At 44.6% G+C, this 22,754-nt stretch overlaps 1 pseudogene; it reads right to left on the bottom strand.

Annotated features, from left to right (window-relative positions):
- The window catches only part of LOC140495625 (sodium- and chloride-dependent neutral and basic amino acid transporter B(0+)-like), a 76,319-nt pseudogene that overhangs the window by 30,287 nt on the left and 23,278 nt on the right, over positions 1-22,754 (bottom strand).

Below are 22,754 nucleotides of genomic sequence, written 5' to 3'. Positions count from 1 at the left end.
AAATCTGGGAAGTCCAATCCTCCCCTTGTCTGTGGAAGCTGTAGCTTCTTCAGCTTAATGAGGGGCCATCTCTGATTCCAGATAAAGGAACCCAGCCAGCCATATAATTTACGTAGTGCCAGCCTCGACAGTATCACCAGAAGCATTCTCATAGGGTATAGGAGACGGGGCAGGACATTCATTTTAATTAGTGCTATTCTACCCAGCCAGGAAATTGGAAGGTCTCCCCATCGCTGGAGATCCTGCCTTATCCTTTCCAGTAAATGCACAAAGTTAGCCTTGTATAACTGACCAAATACTGGGGCAATAAAAATGCCTAAATATAAGAAACCTTCCAGAGACCACCGAAAGGGAAAAAGGGATCTGTCCACTAAGTGGGGTATCATAGCAAGGCCACCCATTGGCATAGCCTCCAATTTTGAAAAATTAATTTTATAGCCTAAGAATGCACTAAATGTATTAATAACTTGGATTAGGCGAGGTACGGACATCAGAGGATTACTGAGGAATAGAAGAACATCATCTGCATAAAGGGGAATTTTATGTTTACCTGTACCAATCCTCGGGATCGTTATATTAGGATCAGCTCGTATAGCTTCTGCTAGTGGTTCAATTATTAGCGTAAATAACAATGGCGAGAGAGGGCATCCCTGATGGCAGCCCCTACCCACACCGAAGCTATCCGAACCTAATCCATTGGTAACCACAACTGTTTTGGGATCACTATACAATGTTGAGATCCACTTGGTAAACACCTTTCCAACGCCAAACCTTTCCAATGTGTAAAACAAATATGACCATTCAACCCTATCGAATGCCTTTTCCGCGTCTAATGAAACTACTACTCCTGGTATCTTTCCCTGATGGCAGGCTTGAATCATATTCAAAACCCTTCTAATATTATTGGATGATCTACGGCCCTTAATAAACCCCATCTGATCCTCCTTTATAATATGTGGTAGTACCCTTTCTAGTCTCAGTGCTAACGTTTTAGAAAGGATTTTAAAATCTACATTTAGCAAGGATATTGGTCTGTATGATGTACAATCTTCTGGATCTTTTCCTTTTTTAAGGATAAGAGAGATATTTGCCTCTTTCAGCGAAGGCGGGAGACAGCCCTGACTATATGCATAGTTATACATGTCCATAAGTGGACCAGCCAATATTTCTGTAAATTCTTTATAGAATTCAGCTTGAAAACCATCTGGGCCAGGTGCCTTACCGCTCTGAAGTTGCCTAATTGCATCAAGTATTTCTTGGACTGTTAGAGGAGCATTTAGGACCGATACCTGTTCCAGAGTTAGACCCGGAAAGGTCAAATTTTTTAAAAATAACTGCATCCTCCTAGTCCTATCTTCACAATCCTGCGATTTATATAACTCAGAATAAAATTCTCTAAAGATTGCATTAATCTTTTTATGATCATGAGTCAAAATACCTGTACTTTCCTTGATAGACGTAATAGTCTGAGGGGCCTTTTTTTTCTTTGCAAGAAATGCTAAGTATCTACCCGGTTTGTCGCCATATTCATATAACCTTTGTTTTGCAAATAATATTTCCCTCTTAGCCGTTTGAGTAAGCACAGTGTTTAGAGCTGTCCTAAGGGCCGTAATCCTTTGCAATTTAATAATAGAAGGTCTATCAGCGTATGCTGTTTCAGCTGCTTTTAAGCGAACTTCGAGCAGACGCTGTTGGTCTCCCTTCAATTTTTTCTAGGTTGCTGTGAAGGAGATGATCAAACCTCGCGTGTAAGCTTTGATGGTCTCCCACATCATTGATGGGTTGCTAGCTGTACTTGAATTAATTTCTAAAAAAGTTTTAAATTCTTGAGAGAAGTACTTGACAAATTTACTGTCTTTCATTAGGAAGGGGTCCATACACCAATGCCGTAGGAATGTCCTATTGTTCCTTGGCTTAGTTTCCATATATACAGCAGTGTGGTCGGAAATTGCTATACTACCTATTTTACAGGATGATATGGAATTTTTAAAAATCGAGGGGGCAAAAAACATATCAATTCTGGTATGACATTTATGTGGATTGGAGTAGAAATAAAAATCTCTGCCCTGTGGATGAAGACATCTCCATACATCTACTAGTCCTAATTCTTTGTTCAGATCCACCAATTGTCTAGATCTGGGAGATACTCCTGCAGTACTCTTGGGAATCCTATCTATTTCCGGATCCATAATACAATTAAAGTCTCCCTCTATAATTGTATGATGGGCACCAAAAGCCATCAATTTTCAAAAGGCTTCCATTATAAATTTAAAGGGGTGTGCCGGGGGGGCAGTACAAATTTAAAATCCCCTATTCCTCACCATTTATAAGGGCTTTAATCAAAGTATATCGTCCAGATTCGTCTTTTATCTGATTTAGGATTTTGAAAGGGAAATTCTTCTGAACAAGAATAACAACTCCCCTGTTTTTGAGCTAAAAGAAGAAAAAAAGGCCTGATCAAATCCACCCTGTCGTAATTTCAAGTGTTCTATATCCGACAGGTGTGTCTCCTGTAGGAGAGCTATATCAACTCCTTCTTTCTTAAGATTTGATAATATTTTCTTCCTTTTGACTGGCGAATTACTCCCCTTGACATTTCAGGTGCACCACTTAACTGACTGATCAACCATAATCATCCGGGCAAATCCGAGACTCCTCGGGAGGAGAAACCCTATCCAGAACATCCCGAGCATAGAGCATATAAAATTCACAAAAATAAAGGCTCTCTAATACACTCACAACAGTATAATAAAATACTATTTCTAAATAAAAAAAAATATAAAACATATGGGGGTCACTTCCTCTCCAAAAGTCCATCATATCCTCTCCCAACCAATGCCCCACCCTTGACCCAGACGCTCCTCAATAAAATGAGGAGAATTCAGATATAATACAAAGCTAGAGTTAACAGTGAGCACCCTACCCCCGCCCTCCCCCCACCCACACCCACACCCACACCTGGATATATTTGGTAATGTTAATACCATATATAAACATATAACTATAAAATTACAACCTCAACAAATAATAATTAAATATAAAAATACAAAATAACAAGGGAGAAACAACCCCGCTCCTAAAGACAGAGGTAAAATAGAATAAGGTAACCACCTCCCCCCACCAACACTAACCAAACCCCCCAGCGTATATATATACACACACATACATACACACACACATATATATACATACACATACATACATATACACACACATATATACATACCCACATATATACATAAGATAATAAAAGAAACAACCCCGGGGTGGGGGGGAGAAAATCAAATCCCTCTCTCCACCCCCATGATAATATTAAACAGTAAGGTAAGAAAAAAAAAGGGTGTGATATAAACCAAAGCAGGGGGAAAGGCAAACCAACATCCATTATCTCTTACAATTTATCTAAGAGAGTCCAAGAATTCCTTAGCCTTTTCTGGTGATCCGAAGTTATACACAGATCCTTCATGGTTAAAGCGTAGCATCGCTGCGGAGCGTAAGGAATACTGAATATTTAAGTCCCTTAAACGCTTCTTCGCCTCGTCGAATGCCTTCCTCTTTCGGACCAGAACTGGAGAAAAGTCCTGGAATAACATGATCTTGGATCCTTTATAGATCATAGTTAGGGGGTCTTTTCCAAGATTTCTAGAAGCTTCTAGGAGTATCTGCCTCTCCCTATAGCTCTGTAGCCGGAACAGGACGGGGCGAGGGTGCTGGTTCGAGCCAGGCCCGCGTATTGCGACACGATAGGCCCATTCTACCCTTATCTGGCCTGATCCAGCCTCCAGATTTAAAAGCTGTGGCAGCCACTGCTTGAGAAACGCTGTAAGCTGGCCTTCCTCTTCCCGTTCGGGAAGGCCCAGCAAACAAATATTTTCTCGACGACCTCGATAATCGTCCGATTGCGCTGTAGTTTCAGAGGTCGCGGCCTTTAATTCCGCCCCTCCGACTCGGCGCTCGATTTCCTGGATGTCTCGGTCGTACTTCTGCAACGCGGCCGAGAGTGAGTCCCATCGATTTCGGGACTCCTCGATAAAAGCGTCGATCTTCGCGTCCAGTTTGCAGATCATCTCCACAAGGCTTGTCACTGTAGGTAAGTCCCCCGGGGCGGCTGTGGATGCCTCAGCTGCAGCTGAAGAGGGAGAGGGTGGGGGAGGGGGTCCTGCTTGCTGAGAGCTGCGGGCTCCCTTCCCTTTGGTCATTTTTACTAAGTATTAGACTGTTTAAATGTAATACTAAGCAACTAATTAAATTTAACAGCTATTATGAATGATTTGGTGAGTGTGGTGGGGGTGGGTGACCCACTTTACCCAAGTCTTGGGAAGAGCACTATAGACTCAGACTTCCTGGGTCGCCGCCATCTTGGATCCCCCCTGAAATCTGAAGTTTAATTGATCAGTAATCACTGAGAGGAGGACAGGTCTTGTTTGGGAATTTCTCCTGGGAGGGAGAACAGACACATCCAGGAGCAATCAGACAGGATGCAATGGAATCAGTTCGATTAATGACTAGGCAGTACAGATGGTGGAGTTTGATTGGGTTGTGTGAGTAGAACAAGCATTTGAAGTTAAGATTCTTGTGTTGGACAGACATACTCCTACTCCTGTTGCCACAGAAGCATTGCTGTAAAGTCACTTGCCTGGTGGACCCAGTCATTAATACTTAAGACCATAAAACACAAGAGCAGAAATTAGGCCATTCAGTCCATTGAGTCTGCTCCACCATTCAATCATAGAACAGTACAGCACAGTACAGGCCCTTCGGCTCTCGATGTTGTGCCAGCCTTTTATCTTCCTCTAAGATCAGACTAACCTTCATTGTACTATCACCCATGTGCCTTTCCAAGAGTTGCTTAAATGTCCCTAATGTATCTGACTCTACTACCACTGCTGGCAGTGCATTCCATGCATCCACCATTATCAGTGTAAAGAACCTACCTCTGACATTCCCCTAAACCTTCCTCCAATCACCTTAAAATTATGGCCCCTCATGATAGCCTTTTCCACCCTGGAAAAAAGTCTCTAGCTGTCCACTCTCTCTATGCCTCTCAACATCTTGTACACCTCTATCAAGTCACCTCTCACCCTTCTTCGTTCCAGTAAGAAAAGCCCTACATCCCCCAACCTTTCTTCAAAAAACATGCTCTCCAGTCCAGGCAGCATCTTGGTAAATCACCCTCTCTAAGGATTCCACATCTTTCCTGTAATGAGGTAACTAGAACTGAACACAATATTCCAAGTGTGGTCTAACCAGGGCTGTGTAGAGCTGCACCATAACCTCATGGCTCATGAACTCAAACACCCTACTAATCATGGCTGATAGGTTTCTCATCTCCATTCTTCTGCTTTCTCCCCATAACCCTTGTCCACTTGACAGTCAAGAACCTACCTTTCTCTGTCTTAAGTGCATTCTTTGACCTGGCCTCCACAGTCTTCTGTGGAAGTGAATTCCATAGATTCTGGCTAAAGAAGTTTCTCCTCAGGTCCATTCTAAAAAATCTTCCCTTTACTCGAAAGCTGTGCCCTTAGGTCCAAGTCTCTCCTACCACTGGAAATATCCCAATGTTCACCCTGTCCAGGCCATTCAGTATTCTGTAAGCTTCAATTCGATCCCCCTCTTCGTCCTTCTAAACTCCATCAAGTATAGATTCAGAGTCCTCAAACATTCCTCATATGTTAAGCTTTTCATTCCTGGGACCACTCTCGTGAAGGTCCTCTAAACATGCACCAGGGTCAGTATGTCCTTCCTGAGACATGGGGCCCATTGTAGATGCTTTTTTCTCACTCCCCACCCCCCATATCCCATTGCAGATGCTCGTCTCTCCCCTTATCTGTATCCCATTGCAGGTGTTCTGCTCTCCCCCTATCTGTATCTCATCGAGACACTCTGCCCTCCCCTGTCTGTTTCCCATTGCAGACACTGTGCTCTCCCACTGTCTGTATCCCACTGCAGACACTCTGCCCTCCTCCTGACTTTATCCCATTGCAGATGTTCTGCCCTCCCACTGTCTGTATCCCATTGCAGATGCTCTGCCCTCCCCCACCTGTATCCCTTTGCAGATGCTCGGCTCTCCCCCTGTCTGTATCCCATTGCAGGCGTTCTGCCCTCCCCCTGTCTGTTTCCCATTGCAGACACCTTGCCCACCCATTGTCTGTAGGTAAAAACAATGACTGCAGATGCTGGAAACCAGATTCTGGATTAGTGATGCTGGAAAAACACAGCAGTTCATGCAACATCTGAGGAGCAGTAAAATCGACGTATCGGGCAAAAGCCCTTTATCAGGAATACAGGCAGAGTGCCTGAAGGGTGGAAGATAAATGAGAGGAGGGTGGGGGTGGGGAGAAAGTAGCATAGAGTACAATAGGTGAGTGGGGGAGGGGATGAAGGTGATAGGTCAGGGAGGAGGGTGGGGGCAGGTAGCAAAGAGTACAATGGGTGGATGGGTTTGGGGATGAAGGTGATAGGTCAGAAAGGAGGGTGGAGTGGATAGGTGGAAAAGAAGATAGGCAGGTAGGACAAGTCATGGGGACAGTGCTGAGCTGGAAGGTTGGACCTGGGGTGAGGTGGGGGAAGGGGAAATGAGGAAACTGTTGAAGTCCAAATTGATGCCCTGGGTTGAAGTGTTCTGAGTGTTCATCCTCCAGGCATCAGGTGGTGAGGGAGCAGCGGTGAAGGAGGCCCAGGACCTTTATGTCCTCGGCAGAGTGGAAGGGGGAGTTGAAATGTTGGGCCACAGGGCAGTGTGGTTGATTGGTGCGGGTGTCCCAGAGATGTTCCCTAAAGCACTCTGCGAGGACGCGTCCTGTCTCCCCAATGTAGGCGAGACCGCATCAGGAGTAACGGATACAATAAATGATATTGGTGGATGTGCAGGTAAAACTTTGATGGATGTGGAAGGCTCCTTCCCACCCATACCCTCCACCTCCTCCAAGACTTCTTTTTCCCCAGCCCCCAAAGGCTCATCTTCACCATGGATATCCAATCCCTCTACATCTCCATCCGCCATGGCCAAAGCCTCCAAGCCCTCCGTGTCTTCCTCTCCTGACGTCCCCAACAGTACCCTTCCACCAACACTCTCATTCGTTTGGCCGAACTGGTCCTCACCCTTAACAATTTCTCCTTCGAATCCTCCCACTTCCTCCAGACCAAAGGGGTAGCCATGGGCACCCGTATGGGCCCCAGCTATGCCTGTCTCTTTGTTGGTTACATAGAACAGGCCATTCAAAGTTTGTGAGAAGATTTGTAGCTCAGGTGCTCATTGTTGTGGTTCTGTTCACCGAGCTGGGAATTTGTGTTGCAGACATTTTGTCCCCTGTCTAGGTGACATCCTCAGTTCTTGGGAGCCTCCTGTGAAGCGCTTCTGTGATGTTTCCTCCGGCATTTATAGTGATTTGTATCTGCCGCTTCTGGTTGTCAGTTCCAGCTGTCCGCTGCAGTGGTCGGTATATTGGGCCCAGGTCAATATGCTTATTGATTGAATCTGTGGATGAGTGCCATGCCTCTAGGAATTCCCTGGCTGTTCTCTGTTTGGCTTGTCCTATAATAGTTGTGTTGTCCCAGTCGAATTCATGTTGCTTGTCATCTGCGTGTGTGGCTACTAAGGATAGCTGGTCGTGTCGTTTCGTGGCTAGTTGCCACCAACTAGCCACGAAACGACATGACCAGCTATCCTTAGTAGCCACACACGCAGATGACAAGCAACATGAATTCGACTGGGACAACACAACTATTATAGGACAAGCCAAACAGAGAACAGCCAGGGAATTCCTAGAGGCATGGCACTCATCCACAGATTCAATCAAAAAGCACATTGACCTGGACCCAATATACCGGCCACTGCAGCTGACAACGGCAGATACAAATCACTATAAATGCCGGAGGAAACATCACAGAAGCGCTTCACAGGAGGCTCCCAAGCACTGAGGATGTCACCTAGACAGGGGACGAAACGTCTGCAACACAAATTCCCAGCTCGGCGAACAGAACCACAACAAGAACAGTCCATCTTCCATAATTACACCGGCACCACTCCCCACCCCTTCCTCCGCTACATTGATGACTGCATTGGCACCACCTTGTGCTCCCGCGAGGAGGTTGAGCAATTCATCAACTTCACCAACACATTCCACCCTGACCTTAAATTTACCTTGACCATCTGACACCTCCCTCCCCTTCCTGGACCTCTCCATCTCCATTAATGACGACCGACGTGACACTGACATTTTTTACAAACCTACCAACTGCCACAGCTACCTGGATTACACCTCTTCCCACCCTACCTCCTGCAAAAATGCCATCCCATATTCCTAATTCCTCCAGTTCCACCGTATCTGCTCTCAGGAGGACCAGTTCCACCACAGAACACACCAGATGGCCTCCTTATTCAGAGACCACAATTTCCCTTCCCACATGGTTAAAGATGCCCTCCAACGTATCTCGTCCACATCCCGCACCTTCGCCCTCAGACCCCACCCCTCCAACCGTAACAAGGACAGAACCACCCTGGTGCTCACCTTCCAACCTTCGCATAAAGCAAATCATCCGCCAACATTTCCGACACCTCCAAACAGACCCCACCACCAGGAATATATTTCCCTCTCCACCCCTTTCCACCTTCCGCAAAGACCATTCCCTCCGTGACTACCTGGTCAGGTCCATGCCCCCCTAACAACCCACGCTCCCACCCTGACACCTTCCGCTGCCACCGCAGGAATTGCAAAACCTGTGCCCACACCTGCTCCCTCACCTCCATGCAAGGCCCTAAAGGAGCCTTCCACATCCATCAAAGTTTTACCTGCATATCCACTAATATCATTTATTGTATCCGTTGCTCCCGATGTGATCTCCTCTACACTGGGGATTCTGGACACCTCTTAGCAGAGCGCTTTAGGGAACATCTCCGGGACACCCGCACCAATCAACCACACCGCCCCGTGGCCCAACATTTCAACTCCCCCTCCCACTCTGCCGAGGACATGGAGGTCCTGGGCCTCCTTCACCGCCGCTCCCTCACCACCTGATGCCTGGAGGAAGAACGCCTCATCTTCCGCCTCGGAACATTTCAACCCCAGGGCATCAATGTGGACTTCAACAGTTTCCTCATTTCCCCTTGCCCCACCTCACCCCAGTTCCAAACTTCCAGCTCAGCACTGTCCCCATGACTTGTCCTACCTGCCTATCTTCTTTTCCACCTATCCACTCCACCCTCCTCCCGCCCCCGACCTATCACCTTCATCCCCTCCCCCACTCACACTCACCTATTGTACACTATGCTACTTTCTCCCTACCCCCACCCTCCTCTCATTTATCTCTCCACCCTTCAGGCTCTCTGCCTGTATTTCTGATGAAGGGCTTTTGCCCGAAACGTCGATTTTACTGCTCCTTGGATGCTGCCTGAACTGCTGTGCTCTTCCAGCACCGCTAATCCAAAATCTGGTTTCCAGCATCTGCAGTCATTGTTTTTACCTTCTTAACTACTGACTCAACCCACAAGAATCCTTGAGAAAACCCTTGACTTGAACTGCCAAGTATCTTTACACTTCAGATTTCTGAACTTTCTCCTCATTTAGAAAATAGTCTATGCCTCAATTCTTCCTACCAAAGTGCATGACCTCAGACTTTCCCACATTGTAGTCCAGCTACCACTTCTTTGCCTACCTCCAAATGTTTCTGCAGCCTCCCTGTCTCCTCAATGCCACCTGTCCCTCCACCTTTCTTTGTATCATCTGCAAACTTAGCCAGAATGCCCTCAGTTCCTTCATCTAGATTGTTAATGCTTAAAGTGAAAAGTTGTGGTCCCAACACTGAGCCTTGTGGAACACCGCTTATCACCAGCTGCCTTGTTGAGAAGGACCTTTTATCCTCACTCTCTGCTTTCTGCCAGACAGCCAAGCTTCTCTTCATGATAGCATCTTGCCCCTGACACCATAGGCCCTTACCTTACTCAGTAGCCTCCTGTGCGACACCTAGTCAAAGGCCTTCTTGAAGTCCAGGTGGATAATATATCCATTGACTGTCCTTGGTCTAACCTGCTAGTTCCTTCCTCAAAGAAATCTAGCAGGCATGACCTTCCCTTGATGAAACCATGCTGACTCTGCTCTTATTACCATACACTTCCAAGCATTCAGATATCTCATCCTTTACAATGGATTCCAGGATCTTACCCATAGCCAAGGTTCGGCTAATTGGTCTGTACTTTTCTGTTTTTTGCCTTACTTCCTTTTTAAACAGGGGTGTCATGTTAGCGACTTTCCAGTCCTCTGTGACCCTCCCTGATGCTAGTGATTCCTGGCACCTCCACTATCTCTTCAGTTATCTCCCTTATAAGTCTGGGGTGTAGCCCATCTGGTCCAGGTGATTTATCCACCTTTAGACCATTCAGTTTTCTAGCCCTTTGACTGTTGGTTATTCACAATTCATAGAAACTGAACCTGCCGGCGTTAACAGTCAAAATTAATTGAAACTGGAAGCATGAAGCGCCTTCAAATATTTGAAGAACTGACCAGAATGCAACGTGATAACTGCCACTTTCACCATCAACACCAAAATCAGTAACAGGGCCGGGCAGAGTTTCAAATTGAGTTCGGTTTAATTTTGTTAAACCTCACTTTCCTTTTGACCCAAAACCACACATTTATGGTCATTCAATTCTTTTTTTCCCATTTTTACCAAAAGTCAACATGCCTGTGTCATGTATACAAGGCCAAGGAAATAAAATAACAAACAAACACCAATAGTCAGGTAAAGGCGCTTTGATCGTAGAAATTTAGGGAACTGGTCTAGTAGAATGGTTATATTTGTTTCTGATGAAAGAAATATCAAATGAGATTAAAAATTAATCATAATCTAGGCATTTCTAAAAAACACAGCATCGGTCAAATCGGAATCCTGCAAACCAGAGGAACCAATAATGACAAACATCATTATCCTGAAAATTTTCTCGGTAACATTCATGAGATATGGGACAAACAAGGCAAGGGAATAAATGATGAACAGTAGGATCCTATGAAACACTGAGGATTAGAGAGAGCTTGGTGCATGTCCACCAGTCCATAAGGTATCAGGACAGGCAGATAAAGTGATTACATAGGCACATGGCCAAGGCATAGACTTTAAGAGCAAGTAGGTTATGCTGGAACTGTATAAAATGTTAGTTAGCCCACGCAGCGAGAATATTGTTCTGGAATCCACATTATAGGAGAGATGTGATGGCACTGGAGAGGGTGCAGAAGACATGTACCAGGATGTTGCCTCGGCTGAAGAGTTTGATTGGACGTGGTGAGATTAAAGTGGTGTTGTTTTCCTTAGAGCAGAGGAGATTGAGAGGAGACAAGATTGAGATCTATTAAATTATGAGGGCCATAGATATTTAGGGCAATACAGTCGCTCAGTGGTTAGCACTGCTGCCTCACAGAGCCAGGAATCCAGGTTTGATTCCACCGTTGGGCAACTCTCTATGCGGAGTTTGCACATTCTCCCCATGTCTACATGGATTTCCTCCCACAGTCCAAAGATGTGCCGGTTAGATGAATTGGCCATGGTATATTGCCCATAGTGTTCAGGGGTGTGTAGGTTAGGTGCATTGGCAGGGATAAATATAGGATAGGGGAATGGGTCTGGGTTGGGAACACTTCAGAGGGTCGGTGGGGACTTGTTGGGTCAAAGGGCCTGTTTCCACGCTATAGGGATTCTGTTCCATTGTGTAGATAGGGTAGACCAGAAGGAACTGCTCCCCTTGATGGAGGGATCATTGACTCGGGATATAAGTTTAAGGTAAGGCAGAAAGTTTAGGGGAGATGTGAGCAAATCCATGTCCACTCAGAGAGTGGTGGGAATCTTGAACTCAGTGCTTGTAAGGGTGGTAGATGCAGAAAACTTCATAACATTTAAGGGGTATTTAGATGTGCACTTGCAATACAATGGAATACAAGGTTATGAGTCAAGTGCGGGGAAATAGGATGAGAATAGTTAGGTGTTTGTTTTCGACCAGAACAGATGCAACGAGCTGAAGGACATTTTTCTGTACTGTAGGTTTATTGGCTCCAAGAGTTGGGATATCAGACTTTTGAATATTTAACGTCAAACATCACCATAAGGTTTTTTTTTGCCTGAAGCAATTGTTTGCACCAGGAACAAAGAAATCCAACTCTGTTGCATCAGTTTAATTCCAATAGTTCTTGCTTTCTCATTTTCTGTTCTTCAGTGAGATCATCTAAGAGGGTGGTAGCATTGAACCAGGACATATTGATAGAGCCAGAAGAAAACCAGTGCTTTCAGATATCCATTTGTTGTCTCTGCAGCAACAGCAGATACTGCTCTCGCTTCTGCAGATTTCATCCAAACCATAGTCCAGAATCTCAGTGAGCGAGACCATAAATATTAACCAACCTCAGAATGAAGGCAGCGTGGAACTGAGTTTTAGAAGTTTTGCACAATGTACTGATGACCCTACGTTCTGCACACAATCCTGATGCCTGTGACTGAAAATCTCTCTCAGTAATTCAGCCTCTGTCCTGGTGATGCAACACGAGCCATCTGCCAAGCTCAATGATGGGAGTGTCGAATGATTTGGGACAGGTCTGTGTGCTCCTGCTCACAATAATGAAGCTTCCAGGCAGTGTTTCCAGCACCTGGCTTCAACCTCACCATTGGCTTGGTGCCTTGACTGATAATGTTTAGATTTCATTTTCAGATTCTCTGGTGAATTGTGAACATTGTTGATGGATGAATGATTATTATAGACCTGGAAATAAGTTACAAAGCAATGAAACTGAACATTACTGAGTACAACACCTCAGTTAAAGCTGAATGAATGGATGCAACAAAGTATAATCATTCTTTATGTACATTTTTACTGTCTATGATATAATTGGTCCAATAGTTTTATTATGTCAAATCTCTTGCCTTTCTCTATCTCTAAAGCCTTCTCCAATCCCCAAACCTTCCAAGATAACTGCCTTTCTCTCATTTTAGCATCATTTGCACCTCCAATTGTAAGTTCTCCATTACTGATGACTATTAAATGGTCTAGACACCAAACTCTGGAACACCTTCTTCATCATTACCTTAGTTTTCTCGCTAAAATCTACACCTTTGACCACGTCTTTGGTCATCTGACCTAATATTGTATGCAGCTTGGCTTTATGCTTTGTTTTATAATGTTCTTACCTAAGTGAAAGAAAGCCATACTGTTTATCAGCTGATAGATATTAATGGGACTTGGTTTAGCTCAATTAGCTGGATCGTTGGTTTACAGAGCAGTGTAATGATAACAGCATGGGTTCCATTCCCATTACTGGTTTGAGGTTACCATGAAAGACTCCCCTTCTCAACCTCTTCCCTTGCCTGAGGTCTGGTGGCCCTCAGGTTAAAACACCACCAGTTACTTCTCTCACTAATGAGAGAGCAGTCCATATGGTCTGGTCAGATGATGGCGGCACAATATATTAATGGTCTAGGTCTTGGTGTGCAGGGAACAACTTGGAACTTAGAAGAATTGTAAAGATGATAGTGTAGGACTTCAAAAAGCATTGACAAGTTAGGGGTCAGGGCAGATGAAATTCAATGTGGAGAAGTGGGGGTAAGACACTTTAGCACAGAAAATACATAGAGAGTTTAAAATAAAAGGTCTTATTCCAAAGGGTATTCATAGGTGTATATGTGCTTAACTCATTAAAGGAGAGGTGGAGAGAGTTGTTAATAAAGTGGATAGTATTCTATGCTTTATTAAAAAGAGCAAGTGCAGGGAAGTTATTGGATGCAGGTTGGACCTTAGTTCTGGGTGCCACACTTTAGAAAGATGTGAATGCATTGGAGAAAGTGCAGAAGAGATTTACAAAAACATTTTCAGGGATGAGAAACTCCAGTCATGAGGATAGATTGAAGAAGTTGGGATTGGAGCGGCGAGGGCAGAGGTGAGATCTGATAGAAGTTTTCAAAATCATGTGGGGTCCAAATGATGGGAAATGAGAAACTGTTCCGCTTTGAAAAAAAACAAGAACTGAAGAGCACATGCTTAAAATGTTATACAAAGTCAGTAAGTCCTTTTTGACACACATTTGAAATGTACTGCCTGGAAGTGTGATAGAGGACAATTCAATTAAGGCATTTAAGAGTTAAAAATCACACAACACCAGGTTAGAGTCCAACAGGTTTAATTGGAGGCACACTAGCTTTCGGAGCGACACTCCTTCATCAGATGTTAGTTGCTCCGTAAGCTAGTGCTTCCAATTAAACCTGTTGGACTATAACCTGGTGTTGTGTGATTGTTAACTTTGTACACCCCAGTCCAACACTGGCAACTCCAAATCATGGCTACTATCGGCATTTAAGAGGGTTTTGTTGTTAATAGCCAATCATTATCCAAAATGCAAATTAAAGCAGTAGGTAATAGCCAATCGTTATCCAACATGCGAATTAGGGCAGCAGTTTGGTACCCAGTCAAAATGCTCAGAGAGCATGTACAGATGAGACAAATGGCTTCCTTCTATGCCATAACAATTTCTTCATTATGTGACTGGAGCAACACGTACAACAGTATTCCACAGGGGTTAGTATTAAGATTTTGATTTAAGTCAATGACCTTCAGGGTGACACAGTAACTCAGTGGTTAGCACTGGAGCCTCACAGTGCCAGGGGCCTGAGGTCGATCCAGCCTTGGGCGACTGTCTGTGTGGAGTTTACACATTCTCCCATTGTCTGCATGGCTTTCCTCCGGATGCTCCAGTTTCCTCCCACAATCCAAAGGTGTGCAGGCCAGGTAAATTGGCCATGCTAAATTGTCCATAGTGTTCAGGCTAGGTGTGTTAGGCAGGGGTAAATGTGGGATAGTGGGATAGTGGGATAGTGGGATAGTGGGATAGTGGGATAGTGGGATAGTGGGATAGTGGGATAGGCGGGGTACTCTTCAGAGAGTTGTTGGGCCAAAGGGCCTGTTTCCACTCTGTGTTGTATCATTCTACGACCTGGATTTAGATAAACAGGGTATAGTCAAAAGTATGCAGATAACGTAAAGCCCTGAAGTGTAATAAACAACCAGGAGGATAGTAATCAGGAGGGTGTGGATCACCAGTTGAAATGCAGAGACATACGGCAGATGATATCTAAGGCAGGGAGGTGCAAACATTTGGCTCAATGGGAAGAGTAGGGAGAGAAGATCCCAAAGTTAAAAGGTACAATTTTAAAGGTGGGTGCCAGAAGGAAGAGATTTGAGGTTGTACACAAATCTTTGAAAGCAACAGGTAAAGTAAGAAGCCTTTTAAAAAGCAGATGGGATCCTTGGCTTTTAGAGGTAGAGAGAAAGGGTATTAGGCTATCCTTTATAAAGCATTGGTTAGGGTGTAACTGGACTAGTGTGGGCACTATAACTTAGGAAAGATGTTGAGGTCCAAAACAGAGTGCAGAAGGGATTTCCTGAAATGGTACAATGGTTGACAAACTTCTGTTATGTAGAAAAGCTGAAGGACGTGTTGTATGTCTGTCTTTACCTGTAAGAGAGGCCATCTCTAAGGACTCTAAGAATTGTGCTATCAAGTGTAGGGCAATCAATTCCTGAGAAGAGACATATTATTCAGACTAAACTATATGTTTGTTTCCGTAGAGCAGAGAAGGTTAAAAAGGACATTTATTTTTGAGACAGAACACAATAGCATCCCTACTGTAGGGAAGCAGGCCACTCAACCCATCCTGACCCTCTGAAGTGCATCCCACCCACACCTACCCCACTATTCTACCCCTGTATTTCCCATGGCTAATTCACCAAACCTGCACATCTTTGGACCATGGGAGAAAACTACAGGACCCAGAAGGGAATCCAAGCAGACATGGAGAGAATTTGCAAATCCCACACAGTCACCTGAGGGTGAAATTGAACTCAGATCCTTGGTACTGTGAGGAAGCAGTGTTAACCACTGAGCCACCATTCCCCCTATATTCAAGGCACGAAATCTTTTGGGACAACAAATCAAGAGGTTTTACTTCCAGTGTCTGTAGGATCATTCCCAGAGGATATACTTTGAAGGCAATTGGGAAAAAGAACTCAAATCAACACAAGGAATTCTTCCTTTACACAGTGAGTTGTCGTTATTTGTAGCATACTGTCCAAATGGCTGGTGGAAGAAATTCAACAGGATTGTCAAAAAGAAATTTGACAAATATCTGAAGATGATAGGAAAAGTGTAGGGACAAAGTAAACATTTAATAGACTAAGTCAATTGTTTTTCACTTCATACCTATAACGTTCGACAGGGTGTGTCATTTAGCTCAGTTGGCTAAATGACTAGACTGTGTTACAGCCGAGTACAATTTAGCTTTTTGCTCTTTACCCTGCATAGAACTTTTGAGCCTTTTTGGGTTGTCAGTGAGTCATTCCAATCTGAAAAAACGGAAGGGCCCAATCACTCTCAAACTTGGTTAAAGCAATAGAGACACTAAATTGCTAGTTTTCATTGCAACCTATAGCATGAAACATGAAAGGGCTCTTAGGTCCATTGGTGCCAACCTTTTCAGGGGCATTTACTAATTTATTCAATCACATGCTGTATGTCATCCATTTAATCTCCCAAAACAGCACCTTAAGCAGGAATATCCTATAATGGTAAAACAAAAACTGGTATATTCATCCATTCCTATCCTTGCAATATGAAATCTTAACTTCTTGCCCTTGACATACAACAGTCCCACTAATTTGCCAGTTCTGTTCACCCAATTACGCAAAAGATATTATTAAACTGGAGAGGGTTTAGAAGAGATTTACCAGGATGTTACTGGCTATGGAAGGTTTGGGTTATAAAAAAATGCTGAAAATGTGTTGCTGGAAAAGCGCAGCAGGTCAGGCAGCATCCAAGGAGCAGGAGAATCGACGTTTCAGGCACGAGCCCTTCTTCAGGAAGGCTCATGCCCGAAACGTCGATTCTCCTGCTCCTTGGATGCTGCCTGACCTGCTGCGCTTTTCCAGCAACACATTTTCAGCTCTGATCTCCAGCATCTGCAGTCCTCACTTTCTCCTCGTTATAAAAAAATGGGCTGGGTAGGCTGGAACTTTTTCACTGGTGTGCAGGAGGTTGTGAGGCGACCTTACAGAAGTTTATAAAATGATGGTGGGTATAGACAGAGTTTATGGTAGTTGGCTTTTTCCTAGGATGGGGGATTTCAATACCAGGGGACACATTTTTAAGATGAAAGGAGAGGGATTTAAAAAAGACAGGGGGGCAATTTTTTTACAGAGAGGGTGGTTTGTGTGTGGAATGAACTCCCTGAGGAAGTGGTAGATGTGGGTACAATTACAATGTTTAAAAGATATTTGGATAAAGGCACAAACAGGAAAGGTTTGGAGGGATATGAGCCAGGAGCAGGCAGGTGAGACTTGTTTAGTTTGGAATTATGTTGGACGTGGACTGGGTGGGCCGAAGGGTCTGTTTTCATGCTGCATGATTCTATGACTCTACAATAGCAGTAATACAATCCCAGTACCAGTTTACATAGTTTATGGGGGCCCTATCTCCTCACCATCCCCCATTTTAGTGGAGTGATTACTCTCAGAATATACAAAACCATCTGCTGGCTTTAATGGAGAAAAATGGCTATGGTCCTTTTCTGGACTATGGCTCCTTACATAAAAGTAACACTTTATGAATAGGAGGTGAATAGGCTTTTTAAACAGGAACTGCACAAGTATTTGAGAAAAGAATATGAGAAAACACAGTCAAAGAGCAGAGAAATTGACTTGTAACTGATACTAGCAAATAAGGAACAGATTTAACCCATTTGTAATAGGCTGAATGGCCTCCTTCCTTCCATCTTGTAACTGTCATCTTTTTCAGTTCAGAATAGTGCAACGCTCAGGAGATGTTGTCCTGCAGAAGTGGGTGTCTTGTTTGATCTATGTGATAAACAGAAAGAGTCCATCACAACTAGATATTGAATTTTTCTCAATCTTCCCACCATCAAAGCCTAGAGAGGAAAACTGATAATCATCACCAAAATTTCCTGAGCTCGACAATACCTCCTGGGCACTCAGCTGGCTTAAAATGATAGCACCACACCACCTCCATCTTCAACAGTGAAAAGAGCATTACAGACAAGAATAGTCCATTGAACCTTAAACACCCTTAGCCAGCTGCATGTGTTAGAATAAATAGTTAGTTTCAATTCAAGAACAGTCTTCACCAAAGGAACCTCCTAGTCTAGAATTACTGCTGCTGATGTTAAAGGATGATCTCTTCCAGATACAACAAAATACGGAAGAAGTGAGAAATTGGAAATCTGAAACAAAAATTGATGGAAAAACTTAGCAAGCATGCTTAACATTTCCAGAGAGAGAAACAGAGATAACCTTCCAAGTTAATGACCTTCTTTCAGAAATGGTCCTTTCTTGCTCCTTTTCAATTGGTCGATAGAAAGGAGTGGGGGAACCATTGAGAGGTACACAGGAGGTTGTGGAGGAATAGAGGGAGGTGAGGGGGTAGTGTAATTGGCGGCAGCATCTGAAAGCAGAGGGTGAGGGTTGAAGGTGAGGTCAAGGAAACATTATTGTAGCTGTGGCAGGGGATGTGATGGGAACCCAAATGCTGAAATGGATATGGCCCATGGCCCTCTCAGCCAAAGTGGGGATCAGTCTGAGGAGAGGACAATAGAGAACATGTTGGAAGCACTGGGAAAATAAGTCCTGACAGGAAGTGAATTGTGAAGATGCATATTTGAGGCAAATTACTGAAATTCTAATAGGTACTGGTTGATGGCCTATCCCTAGAAATTGAGATCGAGGAATTACAAAATGATACGAAAGAATTACTGATAGACATTTTAAAATTAAGGGAAGAGCAGAAAATTAAAGTAAAATTGATTGAATGCTCTACTTCAGCTTGAGAGCTGGAAATGTCAATGATGTCCTCATCTATGTACCAGAAAAAGATGCAGAATCCTTAATCGGAAGCATGGAAACACAGATGCCGCCAAACTTTTCCAGACATTTGGACGGCATTGTTCTGGAGGATGATTGTGCTGTGGTTAGAGGAATAATGGATTTCAACTTAAAATGGGAATAAAAAACTGACATATGATCAGTGAGGTCCGCATCTCAAGGGATTAGCTATTTTCTGCACACCTTTCTGGGCTTTCATAGGATTTTGCTTATTCTGCTTGATTTATTCCTGCTGTTATTCTGCTAAAAAAAATGATCTCTCTCCTTCCTGCTCTTCCTTCATTTGTCTGAATACCATCAACTAACTCCTCATCCCTATTTTCTTTAATCTCTCTCACTCTCAAATCAAACAAAAACCTTTTCCTTTGTTATTTCTTCGGCATAACGTTTCTCTTATTCTCTAATTTCTTATAAACTGTTCCACATTTTGTGCCTTTCTTGAAGAGGCAATCATCATCTCAGGAAAATCATATAGCATAGATGTTATAATAGTTTAATTTATATCCACAGGACCATAAAACAAAGGAGGAGAAAGTGAGGACTGCAGATGCTGGGGATCAGAGCTGAAAATGTGTTGCTGGAAAAGCGCATTAGGTCAGGCAGCATCCAAGGAGGTGGAGGGCGTGGGTGGTGTCTTGAACTAATGTGGGGAGTTCCTGGACTAGGGGGGATAGGACAGTGTCGAGGTAGGTAGAGATGAGTTCAGTGGGGCAGGAGCATGCTGAGACAATGGGTCGGCCAGGGTGGTCATGCTTGTGGATCTTGGGAAGGAGGTAGAACCGGGCAGTGCGGGGTTCCTGGACTATGAGGTTGGAAGCTGTGGGTGGGAGATCTCCTGAGGTGATGAGGTTCTGTCTGGTCTGGGAGATGATGGTTTGGTGATGGGGGGTGGGGTCATGGTCGAGGGAGCAGTAGGAAGAGGTGTCCTCGAGTTGGCGTTTGGCTTCAGCGGTGTAGAGGTCAGTGCGCCAGATTACCACTGCGCCCCCTTTGTCCACTGGCTTAATGGTGAGGTTGGGATTGGAGCAGACGGATTGGAGGGCTGCGCATTGTGAGGGTGAGAGGTTGGAGTGGGGAAGGGGGGTAGACAGGTTGAGGCGGTTAATGTCCCGGCAGCAGTTGGAAATGAAGAGGTCGAGGGCAGGCAATAGGCCAGCGCGGGGTGTCCAGGTGGATGCAGTGTGTTGGAGGTGGGCGAAGGGGTCCTCGTAAGGTGGGCAGGAGTCCTGATTGTGAAAGTAAGCTCGGAGGCGGAGGCGATGGAAGAATTGTTCGACGTCACAGCGTGTATTAAATTCATTGATGCGTGGACGGAGGGGGATGAAGGTGAGTCCTTTGCTGAGGACTGATCGTTCGTCCCCCGTGAGGGGGAGGTCTGGGGGGATGGTGAAAACTCGGCAGGGCTGGGATCTGGTGTGGGTGTAGAGCTGGAAGTGGGGGCGGAACCTGTAACTAGAGTGGGTGTGATGGTGGGGGGAATGGGGGTGGAGTCATGAGCAGGGGTAGTGTTCCCCTCGGGGTTCTGGGGGGTGGGGATAGTGACAGTGGGGTCTGTGGGGGGCATGTCAGCAGAATGCAGGTGAGTGGCGCTGGTGGGGGTGGAAGTGGTGGTGACCACGGCAGTAGGGGTGGCAGAAGTCACTGAGCATGTGGCATCAGCGATGATGTGAAGGGCAGAAGTGATGTCAGGTGTGATGTATGAGGAATTGTGAGGGGTGGAAGTGTTTGTGGGAGTGGCCATGATGGGGGCGGAAGTGACATCATCAATCAGCGTGGGGGTGGTAGCTGCATCAGCCACATGGCTAATGGTGGAATAGGTTCCGAGGCCAGGGGAATCTTCTGGAATGTTTGAGGAGCATTGGTTATGGAGGTGAGTAGATAAAAGTTTGTTGTACTTACAGTTTTTGATGTTTGAGATGGAATTGAAATACTGTTTGTTGAGAGTATGAATTCTCCTGAGGATGTAATACAGAGTGGGTCCTTTGCAATTCTGAGAGAGTGTGGCCCTCAGCTGAGGCAGGGCTGACTGGAGAGAGGTTAGGTGCCGGCGCATTGCTGCAAGCGTGGAGCGGAGGATCTTGAAGGAGAACTGTTGCTAGTGTTTTGAATCTGTAGTCTGTACTATTTGTCCTGTTCGGGTCTGAACTCTGCTGGTTTAAAGGTGGTCCGGAGTCCGTGTGGGATGAGTACAGTGACCTTTCTTCAGAATCAATTGGAGCTATGAAAAAGTTGTTTTCTTTTTAATGCAGAAGATAGGGTGGGAGGGGAGGGGAGGGGTGAAGGAGTAAATAACAGTTGGGAGATAGAGCCTGAAGAGAGCGAAGATTAGTTGGACAGGCAAGGGAGTGAATAATGGTCAACCGAGAGAATTACTAGCTGCTAATGGGGACTATCAGAAGCTGACATTGGGTTGTGTTAATAGCAGCACATGTGAAGTTATAACAGAACAGATGCAATGAAGACAGAGGAACTGGGCAAATGGAATAAAGTTTTTACAGGAAGCAGGCAGTAGGATTTATAGTCAAGCTGTCACAGTCAGTGGGTTTGTAGCGGATATTAATGTCCAGCCTATCCCAAGAAACAGAAACGGCAATATTAAGGAAGGGAAGGGAGGCTTTAAAGGTGGACCAGGTCCAGGTGACAATAGGGTGGAAATTTGAAGTGAGATTGATAAAGCTTTCCGATTCTGGACAAGAGGGGGAAGCAGCATTGATGATGTAATTGATATGCTGGAGAAAGAGCTGTAGGTGGGGGCCAGAATTGGACTGGAACAAGGATTGTTTCATATACTCCACAAAGAGACAGACATAACTGGGGCCCATGCAGAGACTCATGGCCTTCCATTTGACCTGAAGAAAATGAGAAGATTTAAAAGAGAAGTTGCTCAGAGTGAGGACGAGCTCGACCAGATGGAGGAGGGTGGTGGTCAATGGGGACAATTCAGGCCTTCTTTCAAGGAAGTAGAGGCCACCCCTGAGACCATTAAGGGATATGGGGAGAATGCGGGTAAGTGGCATTTGGAATGCCCATCCTCCATGATTGATTGGCTGAGTGGACTCAATGAGCCGATGGTCTTACTTCCATTCCTATTTCTTATCACAATATCACCACGAGTGGTATTTTTAACTAACAGAATACTGATGATAAGCTGAACATGCTACCTTCCATAACAAATATGAAAAGTGCTATGTTTCAGTGCCAGTGTGATACCAGTTGCACAGGCTGCACACCACAATGATTGGTGACTCATATTAAACAGCAAATAATCTTGAGTATTCCAAGAACAACTTTAATGCGCAGTAAAAGATTATCAGCCAGTCTCACAATACAGCAATATCTTTGATTGCTAGAGGTTCCATATATTCATCTGAAGACTCTGTCTTCTGGAAGCACAAAGAACATCTCAAGGACAATAGTGTCATCATGCATGCTCCATGGCAATACTTTAACCAATCAGATTGACTTGCCAAACAATCATTTTCTCCTTATGCAGTATAAATTATTGTTCCCTTTAAGCTTTAGAAATCTTGTGATTCTGTCCTGACCAGCACAAGACAAAAAGCTTCAGTGGCACATCTATTTTAGAGTAATTCTTGAATAGTATGCACATTTCAGCGGGGACTAGACTTCACTTGATAGAGATGGAAGTATGAGGTGCTAATGTCAGAGTTAGTTGGGAATGGGAGTGTTGGGAGGAAGTTTGAGTGAAGCATCATCAGTAGCACAGAGCAGTAGGCCAAATGACCTGTTCTGCAAGATTATTTTAAGCAACCCAATGTAATCTATCCTCTCTTGATTCCAATCTAATTGTTTAGTATTCATTCACAGCTCTAACTTC

The sequence above is a fragment of the Chiloscyllium punctatum genome, chromosome 25, assembly GCF_047496795.1.
Source record: "Chiloscyllium punctatum isolate Juve2018m chromosome 25, sChiPun1.3, whole genome shotgun sequence".
NCBI lineage: Eukaryota > Metazoa > Chordata > Chondrichthyes > Orectolobiformes > Hemiscylliidae > Chiloscyllium > Chiloscyllium punctatum.
Note: the sequence above shows the minus strand (reverse complement) of the source record. Positions and strands in the feature narration are given on the sequence as shown.